At 42.4% G+C, this 18,450-nt stretch overlaps 1 protein-coding gene across 14 annotated transcripts in view; it reads left to right on the top strand.

Annotated features, from left to right (window-relative positions):
* Positions 1-18,450, top strand: part of ANKRD6 (ankyrin repeat domain 6) — a 208,621-nt gene that overhangs the window by 54,217 nt on the left and 135,954 nt on the right. Inside the window, exon 1 of one of the 14 annotated variants that reach the window (XM_021089994.2) lies at positions 10,551-11,408. The exons of 11 other annotated variants lie outside the window; for them this stretch is intronic. The gene's annotated coding sequence lies outside the window, so the exon portion shown is untranslated. Of the gene's footprint in view, positions 1-10,550; positions 11,409-18,450 lie in introns of those variants that run through there. 2 more of the 14 variants (XM_084960158.1, XM_084960181.1) reach the window with 2 other exon arrangements.

Genomic DNA, 18,450 nt, shown 5'->3' on the forward strand with positions numbered 1-18,450 from the left:
CTGTATGTCTTCTCTGGAGAACTGTCTGTTTAGATCTTCTGCCCATTTTTTGATGGGGTTGTTTGTTTTTTTTTGGTATTGAGCTGCAGAAGATGTTTATAAATCTTGGAGATTAATCCCTTGTCAGTTGATTCATTTGCAAATATTTTCTCCCATTCTGTGGGTTGTCTTTTCATTTTGTTTAGGGTTTCTTTTGCTGTGCAGAAACTTTTTAAGTTTTATTAGGTCCCATTTATTTTTGTTTTTGTTGTCCTTACTCTAAGCGGTGGATCTGAGTAGATGTTGCTGTTGTTTATGTCAGAGAGTGTTTGGCCTGTGTTTTCCTCTAAGAGTTTTACAGTGTCTGGTCTTATATCTAGGTCTTTAATTGGTATATGGTCTTTATATGTTGTTGGGTTTGGTTGGCTAAAATTTTGTTGAGAATTTTTGCGTCTATATTCATCAAAGATATTGGTCTATAGTTTTCTTTTCTGGTAGTGTCTTTGGTTTTGGTATTAGGGTGATGGTGGCTTCGTAGAATGTCTTTGGGAGTGTTCCTTCTTCAGCCTCTTGGAAGAGTTTCAGAAGGATGGGTGTAAGTTCCTCTGTGTATGTTTGGTAGAATTCACCTGTGAACCCATCCAGTCCTGGACTATTGTTTGTATAGAGTGTTTTTATTACATATTCAGTTTCATTTCTAGTGATTGGTCTTTTCAGTTGATCTGTTTCTTCTTATTTCAATTGATCTATTTCTCTTTGATTCAGTTTTGGTGGGCTGTATGTCTCTAGAAAGTTGTCCATTTCTTCTAGGTTGTCAAATTTGTTAGCATGTAATTGTTCATAATAATCTCTTATGGTTTTTTGTATTTCTGCAGTATCTGTTGAAATTTCTCCTTTTTCACTTCTTATTTTGTTTATTTGTGTTGTTTCTTTCTTCTTCTTGATGTGTCTTGCCAGAATTTTGTTAATTTTCTTTACCCTTTCAAAGAACCAGCTCTTGGTTTTATTGATTTTTTTTCTTATTTTTTTTGAATCTATATTTTATTGATTTCCTCTCTGATCTTTATGATTTCCTTTCTCCTGCTGACCTTAGATTTGGTTTGTTCTTCTTTTTCTAATTCTTTTAGGTGGTAGGTTAAGTTATCAATTTGATTTTTTTATAGTGATTTTTATTTTTTTCCATTATAGCTATTTTACATTGTTCTATCAGTTTTCTGCTGTACAGCAAGGTGACCCAGTCACACATACATGTATACATTCTTTTTTCTCACATTATCATGCACTATCACAAGTGACCAGACATAGCTCCAAATGCTTTACAGCAGGATCCCATTGCTTATCCATTCTAAAGGCTATAGTTTACATCTATTAACCCCACATTCCCAGTCCCTCCTCCTTCCTCCTCCTCCCTCCTCCTCCCTCTTGGCAACCACAAGTCTGTTTTCCATGTCCATGAGTTTCTCTTCTGTGGAAAGGTTCATTTGTGTCCTATATTAGATTCCAGATATAAGTGAAATCATATGGTATTTGTCTTTCTCTTTCTGACTTACTTCACTCAGTATGAGAGTCTCTGGTTCCATCCATGTTGCTGCAAATGGCATTATTTTGTTCTTTTTTTAATGGCTGAGAAGTATTCCATTGTGTATATATACCACATCTTCCTAATCCAATCATCTATCATGGAGATTTAGGTTGTTTCCATGTCTTGGCTATTGTGAATAGTGCTGCAGTGAACATGCGGGTGCATGTGTCTTTTTCAAGGAAAGTTTTGTCCAGTTACGTGCCCAAGAGTGGGATTGCTGTGTCATAAGGTAGTTCTATATTTAGTTTTCTAAGGTACCTCTATACTGTTTTCCATAGTGGTTGTACCAATTTACATTCCCACCAACAGTGCAGGAGGGTTACCTTTTCTCCACACCCTCTCCAGCATTTGTTATTTGTAGATTTATTAATGATGGCCATTCTGACTGGTGTGAGGTGTGGTACCTAAGTTTTCAATTTGAGATTTTTCTTCTTTTCTGAGGAAGGCCTGTATCACTATGAACTTCCCTCTAAGCACTGCTTCTGTGGCATCCCATAGATTTTGAACAGTTGTGTTTTCATTATCATTTGTCTCAAGGTATTTTTTAAATTCCTGTTTGATTTCCTCATTGACCCATTGGTTTTTTAGTAGCATGTTGTTTAGTCTCCATATAGTCAGTTTTTTCTCATTTCTTTTCCTGTGGTTGATTTCCAGCTTCATGCCATTGTGGTCAGAAAAGATACTTGAAATAATTTCTATACTCTTAAATTTGTTGAGGTTGGTCAAGCCTTGAGAATGTTCCATGTACACTTGAAAAAAAATGTATATTCTGATTTGTTTTAGATGTAATGTCCTGAAACTGTCAATTAAGTCTAACTTTTCTATTGCATCATTTAGGATCTCTGTTGCCTTGTTGATTTTCTGTCTAGGAGATCTGTCCATTGATGTGAGTGGGGTGTTAAAATCTCTTACTATTATTGTATTTCCATCAGTTTCTCCTTTTATGTCTGTTAGTCTTTGTTGTATGTATTTGGGTGCTCCTATATTAGGGCCATGTATATTGATGATTGTAATATCCTCTTCTTGAATGGATGATTTTATCATTAGATAGTGTCCTTCTTTTTCTTTATGGCCTTTGTTTTAAAGTCTATTTTGTCTGGTATGAGTATTGCAACTCCTGTTTTCCTGTCTCTTCCATTGGCATGAAGTATCTGTTCCCATCCTCTCACTTTTGATTTGTGTCCTTTGCCCTAAGGTGAGCCCCTTGTAGCAGCGTATTGTAGGGCTCTTGCTTTTTTATCCAGTCTGCCACTCTCTGTCTTTTGATTGGAGCATTCAGTCCATTGACATTTGAGGTAATTATTGATATATATTTATTGCCATCTTAAACCTTGTTTTCCAGTTGATTCTATGTTTCTCCTTTCCTTCCCCACGTTTTATGATTTTGAAATCCTTTTTTAACATCTTCGTGTTGTCCTTTTGCTGTTGCTTGTGTTTATCATCTCGTTTACAATAGTTCTTTTTCTTTTCCTTTTAGATCTGTCTACTGGTTTATTTAAGCGGTTGCTTTCTAATTGTGATTTCCTCCATCCTGTTTCTTCTCTTTATTTAGAGAAGTCCCTTCAATATTTCTTTTAGAATGGTTTAGTATTGCTGTACTTTTAGTTTTTGTTGTTGGAGAAATTCTTTTTTAATTAATTACTCAATGAGTTTTATTACATTTGTAATTGTACAATGATCATCACAACCCAATTTTATGGCATTTCCATCCCAAACCCCCAGGACATCCCCATACCCCCCAACGTATCTTATTTGGAAACCGTAAGTTTTTCAAAGTCTGTAAGTCAGTATCTGTTCTACAAAGAAGTTCACTGTGTCCTTAAGAAATTTTTTATATCTCCTATTTTAAATGATATTCTTGCTGGGTAGAGTATTCTAGGATGCAAATCTTTCCCTTTTAGAACTTTGAATATATCTTGCCACTCTCTTATGGCCCATAGTGTTTCTGTAGAGAAATCAGCTGATAGCCTTATGGGGGTTCCCTTATAATTAAACGTTTTGTTTTTCTCTTGCTGCCTTTAGAATCCTCTCTTTAACTAACTTTTGCCATTTTTATTACAATATGTCTTTGTGTGGGCCTCTTTGGGTTCAACTTGTTTGGGGCCCTCTGTGCTTTCTGTATCTTGATATCTGGGTTTCCTTTAGATTTGGAACGTTTTCAGACATAATTTCTTCAAATATATTTTCAATTCCCTTTTCTTTTTCTTCTCCTCCTGGAACCACTATTATGTGTAGATTGGCCCATTTTGTATTATCCCATAGATCTCTTATATTGCTTTCATGTTTTTTCATTTGGTTTTCTGTCTGCTGTTCGATTTGGTGATTTCCATTATTCTGTCCTCCAAGTCACTAATTTGTTCCTCTGCATTATTCATTCTGCTCTTTAGTGCCTTTAACTCAGTTTGCATCTCTGCAAGTGAATTTTCTAATTTTTCGTGGCTCCTCCTTATAGATTCCTTTCTAAAGTAATCTGCATTACTGTTTATATCTGCTCTTAATTCCTTCATGTTCACCCTGAATTCTTTCAGTATTTTCACTATCTCCTTTTTGAACTCAGTGTCTCTTAGACTGCAGAGGTCTGTTTCATTGTTTGCTGCTTCAGGTGAGTTCTCTTGTTCTTTTAACTGGAAATGGTTCCTGAGCTTCTTCATTTTGCTTATATTTTTCTTATTCTGTGAGTTTAGGGAAACCAACTACTGTAGTCTCCGAGGGCTATTTCTATGCAAGAGCACCCCTTTGTATTTTATGGGGGTTTACTATTTATTTTTGGTGTGGGAGTTTGGATATTTGCTGTCTCTTTCCTCATTGTGAGCAGGCTCTTGTCCCATTGATAGGGTGCTGTGTGTGTTTCCAGGGAGAAGGAAGCAATGGGCAGGGCTGGTGGTTATTGCCTTATTGCTGAACTCTTGACTGCAGGAAGGTGGTGCAGGCTACTCCTAGTTGCAGGGCCCTGGGAAGTAGTAATGAGCCTCAGGAAGATTTAGGCCATGCCTCGAATATTTGGCATGGTAGTGGCAGGGTATGTGTGTGAGTTCCCCGGGGAGTGAGAGCAACAACGGGTGGTGTTTTGTTGTAATGCCCTCCTCTGTGGTGCTCTCTGAGGTGATTGGGGCTGCAAGTGGTGCTTATTCAGGGACCCCTAGTGGTGGTGGGCCATGCCCACCTCTGGAGTCAGAGGTAACTGCGGTGGTTTGCTCCTGCCACCTGTAGACCACAGAAGAAGCATCCTGTCCTGCTTAGCCCGTGCAGGAGGTGCTGCACAGGCTGCTCCTAGTGGCCGGGTCCTGGGAAATGACAGTGATTAGGCATCTGTGGGTGCACCAAGAGCGTTTGGCAGGGACAGCAGCAGGGCAGGTGTGTTCCCAGGGGAGTGAGAGTAACCAAGAGTGGTGCTAAGTTGTAGTGCCGTCTTTTTTGCCGACCTCTGCAGTGGTGCCAGTGGGGCTTCAGGTGGTGCCTGTTGTGGCGGGCCATGCCTCCCTCTGGTGTCTGAGGTGACTGCTCTGGTTTGTCCCTAATGCCTGAAGCCTGTAGATCATGCAAGAGTCATTGCATCACGCTTTGCCTCCCCCCACACTGTATTTGGCCCAGACAAGAGGCACCTGGTCTCCCAGAGCCTGAGCAAGTGGCCTCTCACCATCTGTAGCCTTTGCCAGAGATCCCATACCCTCTGAGAGTCTGAGAGTGTGCGGGAAAAGAGATTCTGTGGCGGTCTGCCCCTCCTCCTCTCCCCCTTCCCTGCTTCTCCCATGAGCCCAGACCTCCTCCCAGGTTCCCTTGGCACTTGGAACTGACCTCCAGAGCCTGAGTCTCAGTGCCCAGCCCCCACCCGAATGTCTCAGGTCGTGGTGTCTGGGGCGGTGGTGCAAATGATCTGTGTGGCTCTCACTCTGGCTCTGCCCTCCTCAGTCCAGCTGCTGCACTTTCCTTGGCAACTTTGAGGTCCCTCCGTCTCGGCTGATCTCCCTGTGGTTCAGTGGCTTCTCAGTGTACAGGTTCCTTTCCTCTTTAACAGCTCCTTCTCAGGCGTGCTAGTCCTGTCCTGATTCCTTTTCTCTCTCGTTTTTCTTCTTTTCTTCTACCCAGTTATGTGGAGGGCTTCTAGCTGTTTTTCGTCCAGTAGATGTTCTGTGCAAATTGTTCTCTATGTAGATAGTGGGTTTTTTTCTATGTGTTTGTGGGAGAAGTTGAGCGAGACATCTTCTTACTCCTCCACCATCTTGATCCTCCCCCCCACTATCTAAACTCCTATCACCCAGAGGCATATACTATTAACATTTTGGTTTATTATCTTCACATTTTTATATTTAAAAAAAATTCCAGGAGTTCCCTGGTAGCCTAGTGGTTAAGGATTTGGCATTGTCACTGCTGCAGCTCAGGGTTGATCCCTGGCCCGGGAACTTCTGCATGCCATGGGTGTGACCAAAAACATTTTTTTTTAAGATCTGTACCGTCAGTGGTTCTTAATTTGGACATGGTCATGGATTCTAAATTTTTTTTTTTTGTCTTTTTGCCTTTTCTAGGGCCGCTTCCATGGCATACGGAGGTTCCTAGGCTAAGGGTCTAATCGGAGCTGTAGCCACCGGCCTATGCCAGAGCCACAGCAATGCGGGATCTGAGCTGCGTCTGCAACCTACACCACACCTCACGGCAACGCCAGATCGTTTAACCCACTGAGGGAGGCCAGGGATTGAACCCTCAACCTCATGGTTCCTAGTCAGATTCATTAACCACTGCACCACAATGGGCACTCCTAGATTCTAAAATTTTTTTAAAAATCCAACTTAAGAACTCTTGCTGGGAGTCCCTGTCGTGACGCAGTGGAAATGAACGTGAGTAGGAACCATGAGGATGTGGGTTTGATCCCTGGCCTCGCTCAGTGGATTAAGGATTCAGTGTTGCCATGAGCTGTGGTAGAGGTCTCAGACATGGCTTGGATCTGGCGTCGTTGTGGTGAAGGCCGGTGGCTACAACTCCAGTTAGACCCCTAGTCTGGGAACTACCATATGCCACGGGTGCAGCCCTCAAAAGACAAAAAAAAAAAAAAAAAAGAACTCTTGCTGTATACATAAATATATTTCTTTTTTCCTACTAAATAGTATAAAACAAGCATTTCCTTTTATTGTGAAATCTCCAGTTTTGCTGATGTTATGGGTTGAATTCACATGTGAAAGTCCTAACTCTACCTCAGATTGTGTCCTTATTTGTAGATAAGGTCTCTATAGAGGCAGTCAGGTGGCAGTCAGGTTAAAGTGAAGTTCGTGGTGTGGGCCTTAGTTCAGAATAACTGATATCTGTAGGAAAAGAGGAAATCTGGAGACAGACACACACAGGGAAGAGACACAAAAGCAACAGCCATCCACAGTCCCGGAGAGAAGCTTGGGGTGGATCCTTCCCTCACAGTTCCCAGGCGGAACTAGCCCTGCTCAGACACCTTTATTTCAGACTCGTAACCACCAAGATTATGAGACAACATACTGTGACTGTTGTTTAGGTCACCCAGTTTGCAATATTTGGGTTATGGCTACCCTAACAAATGAATACATTGATGATATAACCTTACATAATACAGATTTTGGATGCATATTTACTTTGTGCCAGGCAATGTGCTGGGCTGGGAATACTAAATTAACAAAGTCAAGTTCCCTGACTTTAAGGTTCTTGGATTAACTCACAGGTATAGAGCCCTGGGGTCATGCTGTGATGGGTGGTGCACAGGGCATCATGGGAGCCCAGAGCTGGGCCAGGGGTAGGTAAGGGCAGACTTTCCAGGAGAAGTACCACTTGAGCTGAGTTTGTAATAACCAGTTATTGGGTATTTTCACTTCCCTGTGTTTTTTGGATTACTTCTGTAGGATAGAGTCCCAGTAATGCACTACTTAGACAAGAATGTCAACCTTGAAGCATCATTTTCAGGGCAGTATAATATTCTAGCGGGTGGAGGTTTCCTGGCTTATTAAATCATTTTCTTTTACTGGATAGCAGTCTCCCTGATACCGTTTCCTATGTTTTGCTCTTGTAAACACTGTCATGTACATCTTTTGTAGAAAGCTTTTTCCATAATTAGAATTATTTTCTTCACAATGGAGTCCTATATATAGAATTACAGTCTCAAAGGTCAAATTGTTTTTCAGAAATGCTGATTTGCATTCCCATTAACAGTCAAGTGAAATTTATGAACAAATCATTTTGATTTATTAAAGTCTTTTATATTCATTGTGGTATGTTAAAACAGTTCAGCACTGCTGTCTTTTGAAGACTGTACCTTTCCTGGGCAGTAAGGTGTGGTTTGTATCATTGGAGATGGAAGACCCTGCCTCCGTAGACTCTTCCCTCCATCTGAGAAAAATCTGCTTAAAGGGCGTTGTACCCTCATAGACTTGCCCACGCAGTTTCTGGGCTGGTTTCTCAGCAACAGATGTGTGCATTGGCCTCTGTTTACACTCTCCTAGGTCATTGTCTGTCTGAAATCTCGGCCTCTGTTTACACTCTCCTAGGTCATTGTCTGTCTGAAATCTCACTCTCCCCATAAGATCAGCCTTCCAAGTCAGCTATTTCTGTTCTATTCCAAGCTTCTTTCAAAATGACTCCTGCCCTCCACCCTCTGCCAGACTCTAAATCCTACTTATGTTGGTGGCCTACCTACTGTACTAGAGTGACAGAACCCCGCAATCATGGTGACAAGCTGGGCACATGGGTGCATGAAGGAGCCAGGTCAGGAGTGATGGTGTTCTGTCCCAGTGAGAGAAGAGTTTGCTAACAAGCCTTGTATTATTGTCGTTTTCATTTTAAAAGTGAGTGTGACTACATTTTATTGACTCAACCAGATAGTTGAGCATCAAGGAACAAGGACTCACCTGAATCAGTTTTGTGTTCTCTACCCCCGAAGGGTGCCTTGCTTAATTGATTGACACGGAATAAACAGTAAACAGCAATGTAATTTTTAAAAAAATGTCCCACTCACTAGTTACTTTAAGAAAAAAAAACTTGAGTTCCCATCGTGGTGCAGTGGACATGAACCTGACTAGGAACCATGAGGATGCGGATTCGATCCCTGGCCTCAATCAGTGGGGTAAGGATCTGGTGTTGCCATGAGCTGTGGTGTAGGTCACAGATGTGGCTCGGATCTGACGTGGCTGTGGCGTAGGCCGGTCGCTAAACAAGCTCTGATTCAACCCTTAGCCTGGGAACATTCATATGCCTCGGATGAGGTCCTAAAAAGCAAAACAATTAAAATTTTTTAAAAAATTAAAGGAAAAAAAAACCCTTGGAGTTCCTATTGTGGCTCAGTAGGTTAAGAACCTGACATAGTGTCGGTAAAGATGCAGGTTCGATCCCTGGTCTCACTCAGTGGGTTAAGGATTTGGCATTGCCGTGAGCTGCAGTATAGGTCATGGACACTGCTTGGATCTGGCATTGCTCTGGCTGGCAGCTGTAGTTGCAATTCAGCCCCTCTCCTGGGAAATTCCTTATGCCACAGGTGCGGCCCTAAAAAGTAAAAAACCAACAAACCTTACTTTTGCAATCAGAAAAAAAGCAAAGTTATACATATTTTAAACACTGCAGAAGCACATAATGTATAAAGTTTGAGTCTCTTATGTTCCTGCCCCACAAGATGAACAGCCATGGTCAGCAATTTAGGATGTTTCTCCACATTTTTTCTCTGGCATTTAAAAAAGGTAATGATAAGTGAGATACAAAAGTAAGCAAAAATGAGATTTTTTTTTTTTTTTTTGGTCTATCAAGTACTCAAAGATAAGCAAAGCATGAAATAGAGACTGATTATGTCCATGCTGGACAGGTAGGAGAATGAGCTCTTCCATAAGATACTGGTGTGAGTATAAATTAGTGAAATCTCTTGGGAGGGCGATTTGTGGTAATTACTAAAATTTTGTATACACGTCTTGTGCATTTTCTCTGCTGACTTTAGAGAAGTAAGAATCGGTAGCTGTTTTGTAGTAATATCATGAGATGATGTGCTGAGGCTGGTGGTTTTGCTGCTGGTTCTACTACTTGAAGATGCTTGAAGTCTCCTCTGAGTCTGCTTTGTACCCAGAACAGTGCCAGGGGGCAGTGTGGGTCAGAGCAGTTCTCGTGATTCTCACAACATAGGCGGAGAGGTAATAAGCTCAGAGTTTTTTTTAACCATTGCTCTTCGTGAGGCGGACACCGTTGGAGGTCACGTGGTCCCCTGCAGAGACACTGTGAAGGCATTCCCTAGAACTCCCTCCTTTCCTCTGCTGCTAAGTCCTGAACCAGCAGAGATCCTGTCCTATGAAATATTCATAAGATTCAATTGACCGTAAAACACTTTGTAAACGTAAGTGCTGTAAGTGACCCAAATTATATCAGCAGCTTTTTTGAGAAATGGGGAGAGAAAGGAAAAGGAATTTAAGGGAATGGAAGCCAACCTTGCCATTTTCAAACCGTAATAAATGGGTCATGGATCTGCATTTTGTAATTTCAGAAATGACTAATGCTTGGACTGTTTTTTAGCTTTATAAGAGTGGCCTCATCCCAAGAGAAATCAATCTTTGTACGTTACACAGATTATGCCACTTTTTAAATCCATATTTTTATTTTTTGTTTGTTGTTTTAAGGCCGCACCCAAGGCATATGGAGGTTCCCAGGCTAGGGGGTCCCATCGGAGCTGTAGCCGCCGGCCTACATCACAGCCACAGTAAGGAGGGAGCAAGGCCAGGGATCGAACCCGTATCCTCATGGATACTAGTTGGGTGTGTTACTGCTGAGCCACAACGGGAACTCCTCCTAAACCCATATTTTTCTTAGTCATCTTGCTTCCAGCTTGAAAGATCCCAAGAACCTGTCCTCAAGGTGGTCTTCTCACATCAGAGGCTAAGGAAGTCCGAGAAGGCAGCCTCCCCCAGGCGGGCCTGGGGGCCTTCCCCAGCACCTGCTGTAGGGGGAGGGGGCCCAGCAGGAATGCGCTCTTGCAGCTGACTAGACTTGGGGACCAATGTTTTTCATTGTGAGAAAATTCCCCGGAGCTCATGCAGATGCTGCCTCTGACCGATCATCAGCCCTTTGTTCTGCTGTCTGGAGCCCCCAGAATAAATGTACTCTTTGTGCCCCTCCCACACTGTGCATGGCCATTCCCCACCCCCCACCTGCCCAGATCAGTTCTTCCTGGTAGGACAGGATTCCTAGGATTTCTGCCCTCCTGGTTACCCACCCTCCTCTGTAGAGTAGTAAGCAGACCAGCCGCTCATTCTTCCCCATCCCCCTTGGTTCTCAGTACTGTCTTTCTGATACAGAATCCTAAAATTGTTACGTTTGTTCCTTTGTTTGTTTCTGGCATCACTCCGATGTCTCATTGACTTGTAAACAAGCTAAAACCCCAGAGCAATTACTCTCTGAGCCTAAATTAAGAGGGAACCTCTATTTCTCTGAACTCTTCCTTTCAGCTCATTTTTTCAAGCCAGGCCCCTTTCGGAATTCTGATTTTGTTGGTCTTATCTAAAGCATTCATCTCTCCCAGCGTGGTGTTCTCAGATAATTTGAAAAGCCTATGATGTGTTTACCTAGGTTCAGGGCTCCGAAGAGGGTGACAAATCCCTCAGAATGAGTTTGCCAAATGCCTGCTGGCAGCCAGCAGCTTCAAGGCCCAGTGGAAAGGGAGAAGGACCAAACCTAGGGTCTGGCTGCCTGAAGGGGCCGGGTAGGGGAGCTTCGGTTTGACCATTGACATGTAAATGATGAGAGGGCCCGGGGCTGATTCAAAGACCTTCCTGCTTTCCCTCTGACCACACGACCACACGGAGCCCCAGCCTTGGACAGCTGCCTGCAGGCTTCACCCGGCGAGATGCAGGCCATCCTGGCTGCAGAGGTAAGTCCTGGATCGGCTCCGCTGTAAAACTGCTGTCTGAGACGGTGACTGTGGACTGGAAATTTCTCCCATCTACATGCAGTGGGAGTAGTCTCTGGACCACACACATCTTGAATGTAGATTGAGGTTCTGTGAAGGTTTTTGAAATGAAAAGGAATGGTCCTAAGTGATCATTGATTTGGTGTAAGAAAAGAAGCAATCAGGTTTGCCCACATGTATGTGTACATACAAGATCTAATGCTGGATGATAGTTTCGGAGTACTTTTTGAATTTTACCTGAAATTTCTGTAGCATTATTTTTGGCATTGTCTTTCTGGAGTTTGTGGGCTGGTGCCCCCTCTCTCTTTCTCTCTGTCTCTAACTTCCTTACCTTCTGTCGTCCTCCCTCCCTGTTCCTGTGGTGATGATAAATTGTGTGGCTCATAAAAGGAGTATCACTATGTGCTTTACAAGTTAGAGAAGTGAAGGAAAAATTATACACCACTAGAAGAATTCTATGTATCAAAAAATGAAGGTGCTGAAGTTTGGGGGTTTTTCTCTCCCTGAAACTTCATTGAAAGAGTTTACATAGTGCTAGTGTCCTAAAGTTATCGCGTGAATGATAAAATTTTTATGTGCCAGCTGAAGAATGTCACTCACCATCTAGCTCTACAAGGATTAGTTCATTAGCCACTGCAGTTGCTGACCTTTAACACACCCTGAGAAGAGTTAAGAACGGAGGTCAGGAATGAAGCACTCTGTACTCTGGGAAAAACTGGCAGAATGGGCCTTCAGAGAGTTAGATAATTTTAGGAGAAAATTTTGTGAACCCAGATTCTTGCATATTCTCATACTTAGAAAAGCACTAAAGTCATTAACGGAGACCTCTGCTCCTTGTGCCTAGCAACAGCCTACTGTTGGGATGTGTGCTTGACTGCCTGTACCCCCGTCACCAAAATCATATATATATACTGACCCCCCATCCTCTTCAAAGCAGTTCCTCAGAGCTCTCGGATGCTGTCCCCCAGGCCATTGTCCTCAGTAAATCCCCAAATAAAACTGAACTCATAGCTCTCACATTGTGCATTTTTTTTCAGTTGGCAGTGTCGTGCTTTGGACTGATTTTCTTACAAGTCCTTTAAGAACTAGTAAGGAATTATTTTAAATGTAAGTTTAGATTTTACATTCAGAGTGGGTGCTAGGTTGAGTGAGAGATTCTAGACTTGAAAAAACCTTGAAGTAAATGGTTTTATTTGGTAAAAGCTATCCTATGTAGGACTCACTTCCCTGACTGCCTGCATTTTCTTAATAAAGTGCAGACGTCTCCAGATCTCTCTCTGGTATAGATAATCTTCGCAGTATGAGTTCCGTATACATTGCATCCTGAAGCCTTGAATATCGATTGATTGGAGGTTATTCAGACTCTCTTTTGTCCTTTTAGAGGAATTATAGTAATAGAATTATGCTTCCAAATCGGAATACCCACAACAAGATTGAAAGAAAGGTTCACACAATCAGGCCAGAAGCCATAAATGCTATTAGTAAGTGTGAAGTCTGTTCTTAATTTTTAGGTGTTTTATGCTCTAGTGAGTATAATTGGGGGAGTCTGGTGCAATGGAAAGAACACAAAACTAAGTGTTAAGAGACAGGGGATCTGACTCTAGCTGCTTAGGTGGCCTTGGGTAAATGACTAATGGACCAGGTCAGTGGTTACTGACTGGGGTGGCAGTATCCCTACAGAGGCCCTGGGAAGTGCCCTGGGGGGCACTAATGGTTAAGAGCCCCCATACTAAAAATCCTGAAATGCCACTGGCCCAGGGGAGAATTGGCCCACCCTTAATGCCTGTGGTACCCCCTCTGAGAGACCCTGAACCCGATGATCCCTGAGGTTCTTTCAGCTCAGTTTCTCTCAAGTTCTCTAGCAGAGCATTGAAAGTGTCCAGAACGGTGTTGAACTATTATTATTACACTTGGTGTCTGTATCTCACATTTGGCGATAAGTGCTGTGTTGCTGGAAGTGAGGTCAGACCCAGTTGTGCTGGATCAGGACACTCATGTCCTGCCATCTCAGATTCAGAGCTTTGTGGCCGGGGGAGTTCCCTGCTCTAAGCACAGGAAAAACAGGTAGGGAGCCAGTCTGGGTGTTTTGGTTGGCTTTAGGTTGTCCTTCATGTCCTCCTCTCCTCAAAGGGAAAAAGAGGGCTGGCCTCCAGGACCCTGGACTTTTCCGTGTGGACAGCCATCTCAGCGCACCGCCTAGCTAGTGGCACTGTCACGTCTATTGGGAAGGGAGTCATCGTGGAGGCACGTGTTGCTTGCAGATGCACCCGCCTGTTGTCAGAGGCCAGACCAGAGGCAGAAAGGGATTCGGGCTGGAATGAAGATTCCTGGGGAGTCTGAATTCTTAGATAGTTTGGTGTGATTAAATTTTTATTTGACAGTCAAGTGCTATTAAATCAAAGTCCCACAAGAAAGCTTCTCTCAGACTTATCTTTGTGCAAAAAGCAATAGAAAGATGAGTGACTAATCCTCACCAGAAACTGGCTGTGATGTTGTAACCTACGTGCAATCTTAGTGACTAAAGTGTAAGATTACCTGGAACATGTTTTTCAATTGATGTGTTGTTTTCAATTGAAAAAAATAATTCATCTAAAGAAAATTCAAATACATAAAAATTACCTGTAATTACTACATTTTGATCTATATTCTGCCATTCTTTAAAATTTTACAAAAATGAGGTTACAGTATATGATAGTTTGTAACTTGCTTTGTTTACATCACACGATCTCATGAACACGTTTCTATCACATAGATCTTCCATCATTTTACCTGACTCCTGGTAATCCATTTAGAGGACAGTGCCCAAGAGCACAGACGCTAGAGTTGGATTTGGGATCTTGCTCCTTGGTAGCTGGGCAAGTTATTTAACTGCTGCAGTGCCTCCATCTACTCTTCTGTAAAGTGGAGAGGATAGTAATACCCACACATTGGTCTGGTTTGAGAATTAAATGAGGAGATAGATGTTGGGTGCTTAGAATAGAGCCTTGCATAAGTAGGCACTCGGTGTCGTGAGGTGGCATCATCTCATCAGCATCACCATCATTATGTGACTGTGCCATCTCTGCTAACCCACCCCTGGCTTTCTTGCAACTTGATCTTTTCTGACCTCCAGAGTTACTACTTTTCCATTGGTTCCTAAAAGTGGAATTTCTGGATCGTTAGAGGCTTTAGATACGTACTGCCGTATTTTCTCATTTCTCAGTATTCACTCCTACCAGCTTTTCTCAGCTGAATTAAAAAACTCAGCTTGGCTTCCTTCTAACATCCTATGTGCTCTGGGACCTCCCCTTCCCAATAATTGGGAACATAAACTCATACAGTATTGCTCTGGGCAAACATAATTAAGGAAATGGAGTTCCCGTCGTGGCGCAGTGGTTAACGAATCCGACTAGGAACCATGAGGTTGCGGGTTTGGTCCCTGTCCTTGCTCAGTGGGTTAACAGTCCGGCGTTGCCGTGAGCTGTGGTGTAGGTTGCAGACACGGCTCGGATCCCGCGTTGCTGTGGCTCTGGCGTAGGCCGGCGGCTACAGCTCCGATTCGACCCCTAGCCTGGGAACCTCCATATGCCATGGGAGCGGCCCAAAGAAATGGCAAAAAAAAAAAAAAAAAGGAAATGAAGTAGCCACAAAACAGCTTTGATAAAGCATCCACAGTCGAAAAAGCAAGGTAGTTCACCTGCATGTGATATTTTCTGTGCTCCAACTCCTCTCCATTGATCAGGAACTGTTTATGTGTGGGATGATGTGATGTAGAACCATTAAATGTAGTCCTCATGCTCTTTGCCCCTCCAACCAAATTTAACTTCTAGGCACAGTGGAAGAAAAAAATAGCTCCAGCAACATGACAGGAAATGTACACAAAATTAGCTATATAACTTGCAAAACAGTAGGTTAGTCCTTTTATTCTGTTTTTTTGTGAAGATCATTCACTTCCTTGCACTTACTTTTACATTTACCATGAAGAAATTGTTGCCCGTTGGTGTATGCAAAGATGGGATCCACAGTGTTTGCTCCTGGACTTCGTAGTGAGAGCTGTGGCCCAGGTTCCTGGCTCAGCAGGCCTGTGCTATGAGTTGCTTGTTGATAACACAGTTCTCCTACCCACTGTCTCTGTTAGGTGACTGAGACCCCTCTGCCCAGCATGCCGTGACCTGGCCTGGCCTTCACATGTCTCATACAGCATTGCTAGATAAAGTCTGCTTCTGAGTGGTTCTCAGCAATCCAGCCACCTGCATTTGATGATAAACACAAATGCAGTCATGAACATTTAAACCACATGACCTAACACAATAATGAGGGCGACAGTCAGATGATTCCCGATATGACCACTTCAGCTTCTCATTAGTATTACTGAACCCAAGTTCATGTGCCCAATGCACAGTGAGGTCAAACAAACTGAAATGTCTAGGTTTGGAGCAGAGAAAGTTTTATGGCAGGGCTGGGCAAGGGGAACAGGGGACTGGGGTTGAGGGGCGCTCAGACTCCAAATATCCCAGGCTTTCCTAAAGGGTTTTAACAAAGCTTTTTATTTTATTTTACATATATGTATATTTTAAAGTATTAAAATATAGTTGATTTAGTGTTGTGACAATTTCTCCTATACAGCATGGTGACCCAGTCATACATATATATGTATCCCTTTTCTTTCTTTTTTTTTGCTTTTTATGGCTGCACCCACAGCATATGGAAGCGCCCAGGCTAAGGGTCAAATCAGAGCTGCAGCTGCCAGCCTATGCCACAACCACAGCAAGACCATACCTGAGCTGTGTCTGCAACCTACACCGTAGCCATAGCTCACGGCAATGCCGGATCCTTAACCCACTGAGCGAGGCCAGGGGTTGAACCTGAATCCTCATGGATACTAGTTGGACCCATAACCTGCTGAGCTACAAATGGGAATCTCGACATTCCTTTTATTTCTTCTTCTTTTTTTTTTTTTTTTTTTTTGCCTTTTCTAGGGCCAAACCTGCAGCACATAGAGGTTCCCAGGCCAGGGATCTAATTGGAGCTATGCCAGAGCCACAGCAATGTGGGATCTGAGCCGAGTCTGAGACCTATACCACAGCTCACAGCAATGCTGGATCCTTAACCCACTGAGCAAGGCCAGGGATTGAACCTGTGACCTCATGGTTCCTAATCAGATTCGTTAACCCCTGAGCCACAACGGGAACCTCAAGCATTCCTTTTCTTATATTGTCTATCCCAAGAGATTGGCTATGGTTCCCTGTGCTGTACAATAGGACGTCATTGCTTATCCATTCTAAATCAGCAAAGTGTTTTTTTTTTTTTTTCAAATTATTTTATTTTTTCATTATAGCTGGTTTACAATGTTCTGTCAATTTTCTACTGTACAGCATGGTGACCCAGTTATACATAAAAGTATATAATCTTTTTTCTCACATTATCGTGCTCCATCACAAGTGACCAGACATAGTTCCAAGTGCTATACAGCAGGATCTCATTGCCTATCTATTCCAAAGGCAATAGTCTGCATCTGTTAACCCCAAAATCCCAATCCATCCCACTCCCCCTCCCTCCCCCTTGGCAACCGCAAGTTTGTTCTCCAAGTCCAGGAGTTTCTCTTCTGTGGAAAGGTTCATTTGTGCCATACATTAGATTCCAGATATAAGTGAAATCATATGGTATTTGTCTTTCTCTTTCTGACTTCACTCAGCATGAGAGTCTCTGGTTCCATCCATGTTGTTGCAAACGGCATTATTTTGTTCTTTTTTATGGCTGAGTAGTATTCCATTGTGTGTATATACCACATCTTCCTAATCCAGTCATCTGTCACGAAGATTTAGGTTGTTTCCATGTCTTGACTATTGTGAATAGTGCTGCAATGAACATGCGGGTGCATGTGTCTTTTTCAAGGAAAGTTTTGTGCAGATATATGCCCAAGAGTGGAATTGCTGGGCCATATGGTAGTTCTATGTATAGTTTTCTAAGGTATCTCCATACTGTTTTCCACAGTGGTTTTACCAACTTACATTATTCCCACCAACAGTGCAGGAGGGTTCCCTCTTCTCCACACCCTCTCCAGCATTTATTTGTTGACTTATTAATAATGGCAATTCTGACTGGTGTGAGGTGGTACCTCATGGTAGTTTTGATTTGCATTTCTCTAATAATCAGTGATGTTGAGAATTTTTTTCATGTGTTTGTTGGCCATCTGTATATCTTCTTTGGAAAAATGTCTCTTCAGGTCTTCTGATCATTTTTCCATTGGGTTGTTGGCTTTTTTGCTGTTGTATAAGTTGCTTGTATATTTTAGAGATTAAGCCCTTGTCAGTTGCATCATTTGAAACTATTTTCTCCCATTCTGTAAGTTGTCTTTTTGTTTTCTTTTTGGTTTCCTTTACTGTACAAAAGCTTATCAGTTTGATTAGGTCCCATTGGTTTATTTTTGCTTTTATTTCTGATGCTTTAGGAGAGCAAAGCATTTTTAAAACCCAGCGAGGGAGAGGGGTCACAGGGTGTGTGTCGGCTCATGTACAATTAATTCTCTGATTGGTTGATGTTGAGGTAACAGGATGGTTAACATCATCAATCCTTAGGCGTCCATAATCATAAAGTAGTTTGTTTCTTCCATTTGGTGGTGGTTTTAACATCTGTAAAACAACTCAGGAAATGTATATCTGATCCTGTTCTCTAGGTGCTTCAGAAAGGAGCTACAACAGAGGGTATGGCAGAGAGGTCCGTCCTGGGAAGGCCCCGTAGGATTCTGCTAGGTTATATTAGGAACACAAAATGTAAATATCTCATCAAGAATTCTCAGATTTCTGAAAATACATCTTCAAACCCCAGAACTATCCTCAGGAAAGGCTGGCTCGGTTTGTGGACACTGTCCAAGGTACTTTTGGTAATTATTGGCATTCCAAAAAGAAACGTAGGTTATGTTTTTATTATTTATTTCTTTGGATTGAATACCTGATTCATTTACTCAAGAATAGTGGCTTCAGACTTTTGACTGTGACTCATTAGAAGAAGTCTATTTTACAAT

The sequence above is a fragment of the Sus scrofa genome, chromosome 1 (genome assembly GCF_054392235.1).
Source record: "Sus scrofa isolate SSC_HxYL_T2T_F1_AM1 chromosome 1, Sscrofa_HxYL_maternal_Yorkshire_Landrace_v2.0, whole genome shotgun sequence".
Lineage (NCBI taxonomy): Eukaryota > Metazoa > Chordata > Mammalia > Artiodactyla > Suidae > Sus > Sus scrofa.